The sequence below is a fragment of the Bubalus kerabau genome, chromosome X, assembly GCF_029407905.1.
Source record: "Bubalus kerabau isolate K-KA32 ecotype Philippines breed swamp buffalo chromosome X, PCC_UOA_SB_1v2, whole genome shotgun sequence".
NCBI classification, from domain to species: Eukaryota; Metazoa; Chordata; class Mammalia; order Artiodactyla; family Bovidae; genus Bubalus; species Bubalus kerabau.
The window spans coordinates 151592982-151610721 of record NC_073647.1 but is presented as its reverse complement, the minus strand read 5'-3'; the positions used below and the strand labels follow the sequence as shown (position 1 = coordinate 151610721).

The 17740-nt window shown below is 40.5% G+C and overlaps 1 long non-coding RNA gene across 1 annotated transcript; it reads right to left on the bottom strand.

Annotated features, from left to right (window-relative positions):
• Positions 1-359: 359 nt before the first annotated feature.
• Positions 360-2450, bottom strand: LOC129639870 (uncharacterized). The gene is made up of 2 exons (XR_008708640.1): positions 2346-2450; positions 360-844 (listed from the first exon to the last, which is right to left on the bottom strand). It is a non-coding gene; the product is annotated as an uncharacterized LOC129639870 (long non-coding RNA).
• Positions 2451-17740: the final 15290 nt, after the last annotated feature.

The following is a 17740-nucleotide window of genomic DNA, read 5'->3' as shown; positions in this document are numbered from 1 at the left end:
ATGCTCTAGGATTAAGGGAAAAACTCAAATAGACCATCCCTCACAAAACCTAAAAACTGAGACTTCATAAGACCTGAGTGAGCCACTAGCATTTTATTTGCCTGCCAACAGAAAAGTTCACCCTCTTTGGAAGAGGAGAATATCATTCAGAGCCTCTATAGTTTGTTGCCCACAATATCCAGCATCCACCAAAAAAATTACAGACCATGCTAAAAGTAAAAAAGCAGGAGCAATGACCAAAATCCAAGAGAAATAAAATAAGCAATTTAAACAGAATGGCGGGTGATTTATGATATTAAAATCTTAAAATAATTAAGATTAATAGAACCTTAAAATAATTAATATGAAGAAGATGAAGATTCAGCTGATGGGTTTAATATTAGTTTAGATACAATTGGACAGAGGATGACAAATGAGTTGTAGTTTTTTAGTCACTCAGTCATGTCCGACTCTTTGTGAGCCCATGGACTTCAGCCTGCCAGGCTTTCCTGTCCATCACCAACTCCTGGAGCTCACTCAAACTCATGTTCATTGAGTCAGTGATGCCATCCAACTATCTCATCCTCTGTTGTCCCCTTCTCCTCCTGCCTTCTATTTTTCCCAGCATCAGGGTCTTTTCCAATGAGTTGGCTCTTCGCATCGGGTGGCCAAAGTATTAGTTTCAGCTTCAGCCTCAGTCCTTCCAATGAATATTCAGGGTTGATTTCCTTTAGGATGGACTGGTTTAATCTCCTTGCTGTCCAAGGGACTCCCAAAAGTCTTCTCCAACACCACGGTTCAAAAGCATCAATTCTTCGGTGCTCAGCCTTCTTTATGATCCAACTCTCACATCCTTATATGACTACTGGAAAAACCATAGGTTTGACAATACAGACAAATGAGTAGACATATATAAATTGATGCACAGAATATAAAAAAATAGAAAACACAGAGAGAAGCTTAATAGCCATGTAGAACATAGAAAATAGGCCTACTGCAGGTGTAACTGTACTCCTAAAAAGAAAAGAAATAAAGAGAATGGAATACAACCAATGATCTAAGCAAAGTGGTAACAGCTAAGAATTTTTCCAATACTGATTAAACCAATGAAAGATGCCAACCCACAGAGTCAAGAAGCTCAGTGAACTCCAAACTGAACAAATACCAAAAACACATGTAGGCATATCTTAGTTTAACTGTTGAAATGGAGACTTCATGGTGTGTTTTCAATCTCTGGTTGGGACAAACATCTCCGTCAAGGGAAGAGGAGAGCTCATACAATGTTTGTGTATCAGATGAGAATATTTCCATAGAACAAGAAGATTAGTTTTACATGTGAGAGAGAAGTAGGGCAGGGGAAGGATGACTGAAGGAGTGAAGTGCTCCAAAAAGGTAGAAGAGGATGGGATCCAGAGCTCAAGCGCAAGGGTTGGAGGGAAGAGAACCATTGCAACCCAGCGGTAGGGCCTATGCATTTGTAAGTGTGTGTGTGTGTGTGTGTGGAGTGGGCTTGCAAAAAATGGAGTCATTCTGTACATCTTGTTTTGTATCCTACTTTTTTAACTTTATGCATTATCAAGGACTGTGTGAAGTGTTAGTTGCTCAGTTGTGTCTGACTTTTTGTGACCCCATGGACTACAGCCCACCAGGCTCCTCTGTCCATGGGATTCTCTAGGCAAGAATACTGGAGTGGGTTGCCACTCCCTTCTCCAGAGGATCTTCCTGACCCAGGAATCAAACCTAGGTCTCCTGCATTGTAGGTGGATTTTTTACCATCTGAGCCACCAGAGAAACCCACATAAATGCTATTAGGGCCTCTAGTCCTTAGCACTTCAATGCCTATAACCCAGCTTCCCGCATCATCTCCTGTATCTCCTTTCTCAGAAGGCTCTCTGTGGCATTGTAGTTGCTTTGACCACCCACTGGCAGACTAGAAATGCCAGGGAATTAATCCCTCCTGGGAGCAGCTCTCAACAAATGACTGAAGGGAGGTGGTAAGTAAAAATACCTCAGGTCCCTTGCCCCTGAGCTGAGGTAACTCTGAGATATGGTTTTACATTGGCTCCCCAAATCTCATCACTTCCCCATTCTTTACTACAGTTTCCTTCACCCCCCACCAAATAAACTACTTGCATCTGAATTCTTGTCTCAAGAGTCTTCTAAGGGAATCCAATGTAAGACATCTTTAGTGAATCCCCATAAATTGGAAAATTGCCAGATTGTAATTGGCGCTATATGTGTTTGCTATCATTATTACTATTATTATTGTTACTACTATCTCCATTTTTAATGGTTGGTAACCTCACCATTAATAGTCGTCCTAAAACGCCTCCTACCTTGTTCTGCTAAGAAATCGTTTTACTCACCAAGAAACTGAACTTGCCCCATCATTTCCATTTCCTAGGCTACAGCAGGCCTTCACCCGAGCAAAATTCCTAGAAATTGAATCGCCTGTACCTGAATTACATTTTTTTGTTGTTACAATCATTCTCCAAAGCCTTCACACTCTTCTCTCTCACTCACCTATAAGGCATGCATTATTAATTAAATGACAACGTTATTATAGCCAGTAATTGAATTACCCCATAGCTCCTGCCTGCAGTAATTAACATCTATCAAAATAAAAGAGGAGGAGTTGTGTTGCCCTTATTACAAATGGTTTGGCTTCATGGGGCTTTGACCAAATTAGATAGAATCAAACTAACAGGTGATTGAATTAAGTGAAAGGCATCATCCTTGCATTGCCCTTATTTGTTTCTAGACATGAACAAATATCAAAAGTCAGCTTTCAGATCAGATCAGATCAGTCACTCAGTCGTGTCCAACTCTTTGCGACCCCATGAATCGCAGCACGCCAGGCCTCCCTGTCCATCACCAACTCCCGGAGTTCACTCAGACTCACGTCCATCGAGTCAGTGATGCCATCCAGCCATCTCATCCTCTGTCGTCCCCTTCTCCTCCTGCCTCCAATCCCTCCCAGCATCAGAGTCTTTTCCAATGAGTCAACTCTTCGCAGGAGGTGGCCAAAGTACTGGAGTTTCAGCTTTAGCATCATTCCTTCCAAAGAAATCCCAGGGCTGATCTCCTTCAGAATGGACTGGTTGGATCTCCTTGCAGTCCAAGGGACCCTCAAGAGTCTTCTCCAACACCACAGTTCAAAAGCAACAATTCTTCGGCGCTCAGCCTTCTTCACAGTCCAACTCTCACATCCCTACATGATCACAGGAAAAACCATAGCCTTGACTAGACGGACCTTTGTTGGCAAAGTAATGTCTCTGCTTTTGAATATGCTATCTAGGTTGGTCATAACTTTCCTTCCAAAGAGTAAGTGTCTTTTAATTTCATGGCTGCAGTCACCATCTGCAGTGATTTTGGAGCCCAGAAAAATAAAGTCTGACACTGTTTCCACTGTTTCCCCATCTATTTCCCATGAAGTGATGGGACCAGATGCCATGATCTTCGTTTTCTGAATGTTGAGCTTTAAGCCAACTTTTTCACTCTCCACTTTCACTTTCATCAAGAGGCTTTTTAGTTCCTCTTCACTTTCTGCCATAAGGGTGGTGTCATCTGCATATCTGAGGTTATTGATATTTCTCCCAGCAATCTTGATTCCAGCTTATGTTTCTTCCAGTCCAGCGTTTCTCATGATGTACTCTGCATATAAATTAAATAAACAGGGTGACAATATACAGCCTTGACGAACTCCTTTTCCTATTTGGAACCAGTCTGTTGTTCCATGTCCAGTTCTAACTGTTGCTTCCTGGCCTGCATACAAATTTCTCAAGAGGCAGATCAGGTGGTCTGGTATTCCCATCTCTTCCAGAATTTTCCACAGTTTATTGTGATCCACACAGTCAAAGGCTTTGGCATAGTCAATAAAGCAGAAATAGATGTTTTTCTGGAACTCTCTTGCTTTTTCTATGATCCAGCGGATGTTGGCAATTTGATCTCTGGTTCCTCTGCATTTTCTAAAACCAGCTTGAACATCAGGAAGTTCACGGTTCACATATTGCTGAAGCCTGGCTTGGAGAATTTTGAGCATTACTTTACTAGTGTGTGAAATGAGTGCAATTGTGCAGTAGTTTGAGCATTCTTTGGCATTGCCTTTCTTTGGGATTGGAATGAAAACTGACCTTTTCCAGTCCTGTGGCCACTGCTGAGTTTTCCAAATTTGCTGGCATATTGAGTGCAGCACTTTCACAGCATCATCTTTCAGGATTTGGAATAGCTCCACTGGAATTCCATCACCTCCACTAGCTTTGTTCGTAGTGGTGCTTTCTAAGGCCCACTTGACTTCACATTCCAGGATGTCTGGCTCTAGGTCAGTGATCACACCATCGTGATTTTCTGGGTCGTGAAGATCTTTTTTGTACAGTTCTTCTGTGTATTCTTGCCATCTCTTCTTAATATCTTCTGCTTCTGTTAGGTCCATACCATTTCTGTCCTTTATCGAGCTCATCTTTGCATGTCAGCTTTAGAGTCCACTAATTTTTCCTTAAGAAACTTCTTCTGTCTAAGTGCAAACCCAGGAACAAGACTATGCTTTTAAACTGACAAATGGTGTTCTCATCAGACTATATTTAGGAGCTGTTCTACACCCAAGGAACTACTTAGAGATAAGTTAAGAATAACCAATTAAATCGAAAAACGATTCTGCAGCCACTGTACCGATTATGGGCATAACCAAGGAGCAGTTTGTATGCAAGAATACTTGTAATATCAGAATGGTGTCAGAGTCGGTCAATAGCTATCAATTTTGATTAGTGTAAAGCAAAACAGTAACACGAGGAAGTGCTGAGCAGGCCAAAAACTGAATCAAACGGAAGTTCTCTCATGAATAGGCAAACAGATGGTCTTCCAAACAGAGATGCTATTGTATAGAGAAAAATCAGTAAAAAAAAAAAAAAAATACAGACCACCCCCAAAATAAAAGAACTTTTCACCAAACCACTTCCCCGTCAGTATTCAGAGCCCCGTGAACCACAAAAATGTAATGAAATCTGTATTTGTAACAATATGCATGACAGCTGTAGACTTCAGCAGAAACAGACGACTTTCCTTCTCTACCTGAATTCACAATGACCAAACCTGCCTTAACTGGAACCTTCCTCTCTTTAGACACTGTTTCCTCACTCCAGTGCACAATCATGCACGCTGCTGTAGCCATCACTCACTGGTTAGCTAATGGCAGCTTAGCCGAACTTGTTCTAGCCTAGACTGCCTGGGATAGTTCAGGCTGTTGTGCTAGCTGAATGAGGACTAGTCCTATTTCCTCTCAAAAGTGTCCTGATTTGGAAGATAAATTAGGGGTCCTGTGGTGTCCACATCAAAGGATTCCAACATGTATTTTCATTCTCTTCTGATATGACATAATAAAGAGTTCCAAATCTCAGTTAGCATTCCTGAACATTTCCAAATTTCCTTTCAGATGTTCGCTCAGATGCTAGAGCATGGTAGGCTTATGGAATAGATTCAGGGGAGAAGAAATGAATTAGGGAATGAAAGAATATCTCCTGGTCCTCATACAAATTTGAGATAATTTATACAAGTTTCTTGATTAAGATATTCTTCTCTTAATATGTAAATAATGGTCTACTAGATTGAAGGCAGGGATAAGTAGTATGCCTTTATTCTGAACTCTCAGGTGGCTCAGTGGTAAAGAAGCCGCCTGCCAATGCAGGAGAAGTAAGAGATGCAGTTTGATCCGTGGATCAGGAAGATCGCCTGGAGGAGGGCATGGCAACCCACTCCAGTATTCTTGCCTGGAGAATCTCATGGACAGAGAAGCCTGACGGGCTTCAGTCCATGTAGTCACAAAGAGTCAGACACGACTGAAGCGACTTAGTATGCAAATGCAAAGCATTATCATGAAGCCAAGGTGCTTCCATGCTTAAAATTTCTTCAATAATAAAAGGGAGTTGTCCTTAAAGAAAAGTGAGTTTCACATGTACAAATAGCTCTTTAATTTCATCATAAATAATTTGAAAATCAAACTCTGTGACAACCTAGAGGGCTGGATGGGGTGGGGTGTGGGAGGGAGAGTCAAGAGGGAGAAAACATATGTGTCCTTATGGCTGATTCACTTTGTTGTATGGCAGAAACCAACACAAACTTGTAAAGCAATTATCCTCCAATTAAAATAAAAATAAAGCTGCATAAATATCAAATAAGATCAGGTAGATGTAAGAACATTCTAGAAGTCAATAACCTCACTTTTTCCTCAATGTAACAGTATTCTATCTGGCATTTACCTGTCTCAACAGGATCTTTTAAGCAATCATCCATCAAGATGATAAAGTATTGAAAGAGGCTGGCTACAAGAAGTAGTAGGCTCTTTGTACCTTGAGGCATACCAGAAGAAAATAAATAACCACCTCTCCTGAGTGCTATGGACATTCATCTTCTGAACCAGCTGATTTTTCAAGTTACTTTCCAGCCATACAAACTCTTTGATTTGTTGGAACTTTGAAATCTTCTGTAGGCAATAGGCTAACACAAATGATATAGCATTAAGTACATTCAAGGAAAATGCGACCTTGCATAGACATAAATTTGCAAATGCCCAAATTAGAAAAATTAAGCTCACGAGCTTAAACAATAAAACAATTTATTTCTAAAAAATAAATTATAGTTACTCACTGGAGAAAACTTGGAAGACACAGATATAGCAAATAAGAAAAATCACTCACTTTCAACATGGTTAACATTTTGGTTTATGTCTTATGTACAACTGGATGACTAATGTATATACCCATGTAACTTCCACCAGAATCCAGAAGTAGAATATTTGCACTTCCCCCCAAAAGCCCCTTTGTGGCTCCTTCCAATCAGTCCCACCCTCCATAGGCAAACACTGACCTGATTGCCATAACTGAAGAGTAGTTTTGCCGGCAAACTGCATAAAAATGGAATCCCACAACAAAATGCTCTTGAGATTCATTAACACTGCTGCATAGATAAGCAGTTAACTTTTTAAAAATTGCTTAGCCATTTCCCACCATATAAATATAATGGCATTCTGTTGTATACCCCATTTTGTTTCATCTATTTCATATTGATAGCCAAAGTGTAGACACGGTTGTAGAGGAGAGAACTGGAAAGTTCTCAAACCAGCCACAGAGATGAAAGCTATAGTCCTCACTCACTTTCCTCATAAAGGTTTTGGCAGGAAAGATCAACCAGACTTGCAAAGAAGCCGTTCCCAGAACTGATTATAAAATTCAAGGACATCCGAGTGGCACAAAGGATGATGCTCTGAGGCACCAGCAAGATTCCCTGTAAGGACTGAAGCACTCATTTCACCAACTGCCAGAAGTCCTAGTGGCTGATGACCCTCTTCTGAAGAATGCTTAGCTACCAAAGTTCTAGTCCCTCCCTGGGAGAAGCCAGCAGCCAGTGAGTGGTCAGAATGAGGTACCAAAGCCAGGCCTCCTTTACCTCAAGGCAGGGTAGTTCTAAAGGGCTCTCTCTCCATTGCAAGATTCCCTGACTGGTCGATTGAAGCAGCCCGTTGCAGCTCTTCAACTTTTCCCTCTGCTTATTCACACTTCTTTCACCACTCACGGGCCTTGTTCCTTTGAGCTCTCTCCCATCGAGCTTCTGCAAGCACATGTCACAGTCTCAGAACCACTTCCTTGTGGAATCTGAATCACAATGAGCAAGTTTTGAAGTGAGGTAAAGTCTTCCAATTTTGTTCTTCTTTTTCAAGATTGTTTTTATAATTCTAGGTCTGTTGCATTAACATGTAAATTTTAGAATGGGGTTATCTATTTCTACCAAAAAGTCTTCTGGCATTTGGATTGGAATGGTGTGGAGTCTGTGGATCAGTTTGGGGCTGAGGCTAATCTTTTTCCCATATGGATATCCAGCTGTTCCAGGAATTTTTTGAAAAGATTATCCTTGCCTTCATTGAATTACCTTGGCATGATCATGTCATCTGCAAATAAAAACAATACAATGTTAAATGCAAACTATTATATAGAGAATGGATAAACAACAAGGACCTACTGTATAGCACAGCAAACTATATCCAATACCCTGTGATAAACTATAGTGGAAAAAATATGAAAAAGAATGTGTGTATATATATGTGTGTGTGCACACGCATGTGTATAAGAGAGTCACTTTGCTGTATATCAGAAGTTAACACAATATTATAGATCAACTGTACTTCAGTAAAATAATTTTTAAAAAAATACAATGTGGAATAGAAGTTGTGAGAGCAGATATACTTGCCTTCTTTCCAGTTTTTGGAAGAAGCATTTGCTCTTTCATCAGTGAATATGTTAGCTGTAGGTTCCCCTACCATGACCACCAAGTTGAAATACCATTTTTATTAAATACCAAATTCCCCTATATTCATGGACCTGTTTCCAATTATCTGTCTTTTCCCACAATAGCATCACCATGTTTTCATCACTATAGTTTTATTGATCATTTTTATATCAGGTAGATCAAGTTTTTCTTTTTTTATTATTTTCTTGGTTATTCTCCACCTGTTTATTCTTCTAGATAACTTTTAGAATACTATTTATTTGTGCAATTTTTGTTGTTCCTGTTTTTGCTTTCTTGCTGTATGTGTTAGTCAAATGTTTTATTATTCCATTTTAATTCTTCTTTGACTTTTTATCTATAATTGTATTATTTTTATAGTTATTCTAAGCATTATTATATGCATCCTGAACTTATCAAAAACTATGTACATTTAACATTATACCACTACACATAAAATATAAGACATTGTAACACTTGAATTCTATTAACCCCCCATTGTTTTCATATATATTATTAATGCCACAGAAAAATATCACTTTTGCTTTAAAGAGTAAGTTGTATTTTAAAGAAATTAAAATTAAAAACAAAAAGAAAGAGTCTTTGCATTTATGCAAATATTGATCATTTCCAGTTTTATTTATTCTTTTGGATTTGAGGTAGCCTTTAATGACATTGACACTGAAAACTCAGCCTCTGTGCACTGGCCCCAAATCAAATCTTGAAGACAGAGTTTTGGGAGAAGTAGGGAAGAATAGCTTTATTGCTTTACCAGGAAAAGGGGGACACAGTGGACTCCTGCCCTGGAAAACTGTATGTCCCAACCCAGGAGGATTCGATGAAGAGCTTTTATAGTAATGGTTCAGCAATGCGATTGGTAAGATTAAGGTATGTGCAGGGCCTTCCTTAATCTGGTCTTCCATAATCTGGTGGGCTCTGGATAAGATTCTTTGGTTCCTTTTATCTGGCCTCACGTGGTCTTCTCTGAAATGAAGAATGCTACATCTTGCATTTGCTGGGGGTTTTTGGTCTGCAAGGGTTTCCCAGGTGCCCCTAGTGGTAAGGAACCTGCCTGCCAATGCAGAAGATGTAAGAGACGCAGGTTCGATCCTTGGGTCGGGAAGATCCCCTGGAGGAGGACATGGCAACCCACTCCAGTATTCTTGCCTGGAGAATCCCATGGACAGAGGAGCCTGGTGGGCTACAGTCCATGGGGTCGCAGAGTCGGACACGACTGAGCGACTGAGCACACAGCACTTTAGCTTTACAGAAGAGCTCAAAGATACCTTTCTGTGTATACCAGGACTCTGTCCCAAGGCTTCTTGGCTGCTCCTCCCTTGTCTCTGCATCCCTTCCCTTCCCTAATTAGCAACTGTTTGAGTCTGCCCTTTGGAACTTGGAGAAGGTCTTGGAGGCTGGAGTCTGTTCCTTACTAATAAGGAACAGGGCACCCACTCCAGTGTTCTTGCCTGGAGAATCCCAGGGACGGCAGAGCCTGGTGGGCTGCCGTCTATGGGGTCACACAGAGTCGGACACGACTGAAGCGACTTAGCAGCAGCAGCAGCAGTAGCAGCAGCAGCACACAGAAAGGCTTCTGTGCCCAGGAGCCCCACAAGGTCTTGCTCAGTTTCACCATTTCCCTTGGGCCTAAAGAAATTCCTTTTTCATTTCCTGCACTTCATTACTGCTTGGAACATATTCCTTCATCATTTGTTCTTCTCAAAATATATTTTTAATTTTTCCCTTTTATTTTTAAAAGACACTTTCTCTGGATATAGATTTGTGTTGGTTTTTTTTTTTTTCTGAATATAGAATTCTAGTTGAATTTTTTTTTTCTTTAGGCTCTTTAAAAATGTCATCCCACGGTCTCTGGGTAGCTCTTATATCTGATGAGAAATCAGACATAATTCATAGCTTTCTGATATGTCTCCCTCCCCCCAGGCTGCTTTTAGGATTTTCTCTTTACCTTTGGTTCTCCTCGTTTTGACTATAATGTGCCTAGATGTAGTTTTCTGTGTAGTTTTCCTTCTTAATGTCCACTGAGCCTTTTAGACCTATAAAGTAATGGTTTTCACCATTGGGAACTTTTCAGTCATTATTTCTTCAAGCATTTTTTTCCTGCTCCTTTCTCTCCAAACCTTCTCAGACACCAATTACACATATGTAAGATCATTTGATGTTGGCCCACCCGTCATTGAAGGCAGCTTATTTTTTTTCAATCTTCTTTTCATCTTATTCTTCAATTTGGATACTTTCTATTGATTTCTCTTTAAAATACATTTATCCTCTCTTCTGCCAATTCCAAGCTGCTGTTAAGCCCATCAGTGAATTTTTCATTTCTCTTATTGTATTTTACAGTTTTAGAATTTCATTTGGTTCTTTAGGTTTTATTTCTCTGCTTTAGTTTCCCAGCTGCTCAATCATCATAATAATTTTTTATTGAAATTCTTGGATGTGATTATAATAGCTCCTTCAAAGTTCCTGTCTGCAAATTTTCATCTGTTTCATTCACTGCTGCTTTTTCTGACCATAGGTCACACATTTCTGCTTTTTTTCATATCTTATAATTTTTATCATGTATTGGACATTGTAGATGACATGTGTTTGAGAATCTAGACTCTGTTATATCCTATGAAATATTGTTGATTTTTGTCTTACCAGGTAATTAAATTACTGACTGATAACCTCGAACTTCTGGAGGCTTGGTTTTACACTTTCATAGGAGTAGATCTGTTTTGATTTGTCCTTAGTCTTAGGATTAATTTCTTAGTCCTATGACAGTTTTAGCACCCTGGGCACGGCCTTTCTGGAGTTTCAGCAGAAATCCAATGTATTTGCCAAACCTATATAACTTGGCAGGACTCACACTCTAGACTGTCTCCCTGGTTATGAGCCAGAACTTAAATCTCTGACCACATTTTTGAGCTTTCCAGTTTTTGTTTTCCACCAGTATCCTTGGGTGCTCCCTCCTGATTCAGGAATCAGCCTAGGATGTCAGAGGAGGTTGTACGCACATTTGTATGAATATGAGAGATGAGGTTATAGGATTTAAGGAGAAATTACATGCAACCACCTCTGTGACTCCCTCCTTTCTAGAATTTTGCCACTCAAATTCCAGCCAGTCTTACATCTTCTAATTTGGTCTCCTGACAGCTCTAGCCAGTATGATGTCAGCTTTCTGTTTGAGTTTTAGCATAGACTAGAGATTGCCTTTTGAGGAAAATCTGTGTAAACTTGGATCTTACCCAGTGCAGTTCCCTTGTTTCAAGAGTCAAACCCAATTTCTATAGCCTTTTTGTCACTTCCTAGTATCCTCAAATAATTGCTTTGTTAATATTTTGTCAAACATTTGCAATTTATACATGTAGGAGGGTTAATCCAATCCAAGCTACTCTGTCATCAGTAAAACTGGAATGCCTCTAAATATACTGTTTGATAACTTGCTTTATTCACTTAACGATTTAGCTTGAACATTTTCATTTACAGTTAGAATTTTCTTCTACAATGTAGCTTTTCAGATTTTAGCATATTTTTTTTTCAAATGAACCTCACTGCATTTGTGTCTGAACCATGGAAACTGCTAAAATATATAACTTTAGTTTCCTCATAAGATTATGATGCCAGTCTGGTTTGAGGCATCATGGAGATGGTGAGAAAATATTAGTAATCTTTTGTGGAAATCCAGAAGTTCACAAGCTATTCTGCTGAGAGTTCAAATAACTGGTTGGTGATTTCTCTCTTCTGACTGATGAACCAACCTTAGGGATATTAAAAAACTGTGACTTGGGCTCTAAATGGAAACCTCCTCCAAAAAAAGTAAATGTTCCTTGCACCTCTCAGATATTTTCCATTTCTCATCATGTGCTCTCTTTCCCCACCAGTATTTTCCTCAGGGGAGCTCTAGGAAAAGGTGTAGGAAGAAAAAAATTGACACTAATGGCAACCCTTTACCACACATCATAGCCCATCGTTACTTTATATTTCAGACATGCTCCATGATTTACAAACACAGTAAAACAAGAGAGCTTGACAGGATGTACTGTCTGTGGGGAACTCTTCATACCTAATACTGACTTATAAAATCCTATCATTCAGAGACAAACTGGGGTGCTTCTCTTAATACAGTTTTGGCAGCTCTTAGCACTTAGAGTAGATAAAAGTTTCAAGTATTAGTTATCAGCTCTGACAAGATTTATTTTCAGGTTTTATTTTTTAAATTCCAAAGTTTTTAGGCAATTCCATCTCCTGAAAAAGAAAACATCTCTGTACAGTTTATGCCTGTGTTTATTATTCACCACGGAGAGTAAACTGCTGAAATGAACACTGCTTTTCCTGGATTATTATTCTGCTATTGGGCTTTTAGAAGTGGAGCTGTAGTGGTCTTTACTCAGGCCACCAGAGCCCTTGCCTTCAAAATCTAAGCATACCGGAAAAAAACAAGATTCCCCAGGCCTCAAATCATTAAATATTGAGCATCAGAATCTACAAGCATCCCGCTGTGGTTCTCTGTCTCTTGGATAGAAATACTGGTTAAAAATTCAGGTAATAAATTTGATGAATTATGCCATCCTACTTATACTAAGCTGTTCCTAAAAGATGTATATATTTTGAGGACAAAAGGCATGTTTGTCTTTATTTTGATCAACACACTTTCAGTTAGCCACATATGAGCGCGTGCATGCTAAGTCTCCCTGGACTATAGCCTGGAGAAAGCAGTGGCACCCCACTCCAGTACTCTTGCCTGGAAAATCCCATGGACGGAGGAGCCTGGTAGGCTGCAGTCCATGGGGTCGCGAAGAGTCAGACACGACTGAGCGACTTCCCTTTCACTTTTCACTTTCATGCATTGGAGAAGGCAATGGCAACCCACTCCAGTGTTCTTGCCTGGAGAATCCCAGGGACGGGGGAGCCTGGTGGGCTTCCGTCTATGGGGTTGCACAGAGTCAGACATGACTGAAGTGACTTAGCAGGAGCAGCAGGACTATAGCCTACCAGCCTCCTTTGTCCGTGGGATTCTCCAGGCAAGAATACTGGAGTGGGTTGCCATGCCCTCCTCCAGGGAATCTTCCCGACCCAGGGATCGAACCCACATCTCTTATGTCTCCTGCATTGGCCGGTGGGTTCTTTACCAGTAGCACCACCTGGGGAGCTGACGAGTGGCTTGGACCAAACGCATGACCACTTAGAGGTAAGACAGCTGAATCGAAGGTAAGGAGGTCATTTGTTTTGGTTTTGTTTATGGATGAATAAAACACTTTAATTTGAATCTTCAACTTTAAGTTACCCCTTTGCCCATGAGGAAAATCAGACATCTCTCTGCTGACCACTAAAGTGGCCTATACTCTATGAATTTTTCACCTGCATTTCTTTTCCAGACCCTCCTCTGAGGCCTATGTTTTCATACCCAAATGTTCCATCAGGGTATTTTCCCAAGTAAGGAGAGTTCTATCCCCAGGAGGAGTTCTGGCATCAGTTGACAAGAAATAGAGACAAGGGAACCAAGGCTCAAAGAAATTTAGAAATTTGCCCCAAGTTAAGCCACCACTTCATGGGAAATAGATGAGGAAACAGTGAAAACAGTGTCAGACTTTATTTTTCTGGGCTCCAAAATCACTGCAGATGGTGACTGCAGCCATGAAATTAAAAGACGCTTACTCCTTGGAAGGAAAGTTATGACCAACCTAGATAGCATATTCAAAAGCAGAGACATTACTTTGCCAACAAAGGTCCGTCTAGTCAAGGCTATGGTTTTTCCTGTGATCATGTATGGATGTGAGAGTTGGACTGTGAAGAAGGCTGAGCACTGAAGAATTGATGCTTTTGAACTGTGGTGTTGGAGAAGACTCTTGAGAGTCCATTGGACTGCAAGGAGATCCAACCAGTCCATTCTGAAGGAGATCAGCCCTGGGATTTCTTTGGAAGGAATGATGCCAAAGCTGAAACTCCAGTACTTTGGCCACCTCCTGCGAAGAGTTGACTCACTGGAAAAGACTCTGAGGCTGGGAGGGATTGGGGGCAGGAGGAGAAGGGGACGACAGAGGATGAGATGGCTGGATGGCATCACTGACTCGATGGACGTGAGTCTGAGTGAACTCCGGGAGTTGGTGATGGACAGGGAGGCCTGGTGTGCTGCGATTCATGGGGTCGCAAAGAGTTGGACACGACTGAGCGACTGATCTGATCTGAAGCAAGTAGTAAGTGACAGAATCAAGATTCATTCTCTAGGGGCTTCCCTGGTGGCTCAGTGGTAAAGAATCCACCTGCCAATGCAGGAGACACGGGTTCGATCCCTGGTCTTGGAAGATCCCACATGCCACTAAGCCTGTTTGCCACAACTACAACTGAGCCTATGCTCTAGAGCCTGGGAGCCACAACTGCTGAAGCCCAGGCACCCTAGAGCCTGTGCTCTGCAACAAAGAGAAGCCCACTCACTGCTATTAGAGAATAGCCCCCACTCACCACAACTGGAGAAAAGCCTGTGCAGCAACCAAGACCCAGCACAGCCAAAAATAAATAAGCAAATAAAACAAAATTAAAAAAAAAAAGATTCATTCTCTAGAGTTGCACTGTCCCGTACAGAAGCCACTAGCTTCATGTTGCTACTTCAATTTAAATGGCACTTAATTAAAATTAAATAGAATTACAATGTCAGTTCCTCACTCTCACTAGTCACATTTCAAGTACGCAAGAGCTCATGTGGCTGGTGGCTCTTGTACTGGACAGTCCAGATACAGCACAGTTCCATCATCCCAGGAAGTTCTCTGGGACAGTGCTTCCTCAGATGTTATATATACTTGCCAGACTCTGCCATCTCTTGCAGAGATGCCACCATTGGAGATGGTCTTGGATCCATCTTTTGATGTTGGACTGCCATCTGCTGTGCCATTTAGAAATGAGAAGAAGCACAGTGCAGAGTTACAAGTATGGAGTCTTTGGGAAAAAAATCAGCCTCGTTTCTCTGTTAAGTGTGTGTAAGGCATCTCTCACTCTGCACAGGTGCCCACCTTTAGGTGAGGAAATTGCCAGACCACACTCTCCAGTGTTTCTGCTGGCCCCTGGAAGACTGTTGAGACTGCCTGTCCCCCTTAAACAAAAGTTTCTGTTCATAATCAAGGCACTGGCCACTTTATGAACCTTACAGGTCTTTTGGACTCCCCAGGTGGCACTAGTGGTAAAGAACCTGCCTGCCAATGCAGGAGATGTCAGTTCAATCCCTGGGTCAGGAAGATCCCCTGGAGGAGGCCATATCAACCTACTCCGGTATTCTTGCCTGGAGAATCCCATGGACAGGGGAGCCTGGTGGGCTCCAATCCAGGGGGTTGCAAAGAGTCAGACACGACTAAAGCAACTTAGCATACACGTAGGTCCTTTAAGAGCAAATGTGTTTCCTGCTCCTGCTACCCCCTTAAAAGATCACGCAGAGCAGTCTGAGAGGAGGAGCTATGAATGGTGTCACATTGATTAAAATGTGCCTACTCCCTCCCTCTGTGACAGTCCACACTGAATTCTTTCTGCTTTCTCTCAACTCTTTTGAATTCTCTGATTGTTACTCAAACTGCCACCATTTCTCTCTTTGTGTGTGTGTCTTAATCAAGAGGGTGACATAATCAGATATGCTTTTTTAATTTTTTTTCACTTTTTTAAATGGCAATATACTTGATTTACAGTATCATGTTAGTTACAGGTGTCCAGCATAGTGATTCCATATTTTTATAGATATACCCCATCATACATGATGACAAAACAAGGGCTAGGATTCCCTGTGCTATACAATATATCCATGTTACTTATCTGTTTTGTATATAGTAGTTGATATCTCTTAATCTTCTACCCCTAACTTGCCCCTCCCTATCTCTTCATTTGAAGCTTTGAGAGCAGGAGGGATGATTCACTGGGATTGAATACCTTTAAACCAGTGGTTCTCAACTCCCCAGGGCAATCACCTGGGAGCTTGGAAAACCCCCGATGTGCAGGCCTTCTAAAAAGGGAAACTGGAATACAGCTGGCATCTAGAGAATCCTCAGAGAATCCCTATGCCAGTGAACACTATTCCATTCAGAATACAACTTTTCTGCCTCAAGGTCAGTCTTTCTCTCTAGCACCCAATCTGTTTTGTGATTGAGTCCATGGTCCCAGCATCTTGCCTTACACACAGGAGGTACTCAGTGAATGTTTGAATGTGAGTGACTAATATACAGAAGGATTCCTGTATTCATAACCTGACATGCAAAGATATTTTTAAAGGTCTACTTTTGACAGTCAAAAAAAGTCCCTTTTCTAACAATCAAATTAGTTCAATGCATATCTTTGCATTAAAAAAGTGGTAAAGTAGAACTTAGGGAAATTATTTAAGTTAGCAGAAGATGGACCCTGCAAGCTGTCTAATTAATGCTTTGGGAATTAATGTCATTCCAATTTTAAATAAATTCTCTGAAGTAAGTGCAAGAGCCCACTGAAACCACCTTCCACGTATTTGGATGAATTTTGCTCTCAAATGCGTATAAACTAACCAGAAAAGGAATGAAAATAGAAACAAATGTTACTTTTTTTTCAAGAGGATTTCCTTGAAGAACCCCTAGCAGTTTCAGAGTTCAGGTTGGGGAGGGGGATGGTCCCTGGCATTTATCAGAACTGCCTGTCAGTGGTTTTTCTCAAGCTTAACCATGGAAGTTTCAGGAACTCAGAACTGCTAATGATTCAAAGATGCTCATCCAGGGACCTTGTAGAAAGAGGCTATGGTTATTTCCATGGAGAGGGATCTTTCCTTCCTTCCCTTTGCTTATATTTCCTGTTTCTCATACAATAAAAATCTATTATTAGTTAATAATAAGTTTACATCTACCAGCTTAATAGTGAATGTTGGGCTTTCTGTTTTTATTCAAGTGTAAATAAGGACTTTTCATTTCTATTGGAAGATGGCTTAGGTGGTCAAACCAGTGCTCACTACTTGGTTGGAATCCATCTCTTTATCAGGAGCTTTCAGCAAGTTTAAACCTTTGATGATAAATATTAATCCATGATAGAATATTTTGTCCATCACACAAAATTTTCCAGTTGTGTATGCCTTTATTCATTCTTTGTAGATAAAGAAAGACTTCAAAATGGATCTTGAAAGTAGCTTAAGAAAATAATCCAAACATTGAAATTTGGTATGCCAGAAAATCTATCTGTAACGGTAAAAATTTGGAAACAAATGTTCCCAGATAGAAGATGGTCTAGCAAATTATACTGTAGCAATTAAAAGAATATTTTGAAGCCATTTTAAATATTGATTATGAAAGATAACAATCTGAAAAATGTAAATCAAATACCATTTTTAAAAAACAATATATCATCAACACCACACTGATATGCCACTTCATACCCACTAGAATGACTAAAATCAAAAAGACGTGTAATAACAAGTATTAAAGAGATGGGAATACCAGACCATCTGACCTGTCTCCTGAGAAATCTGTATGCCGGTCAAGAAGCAACAGTTAGAACTGGA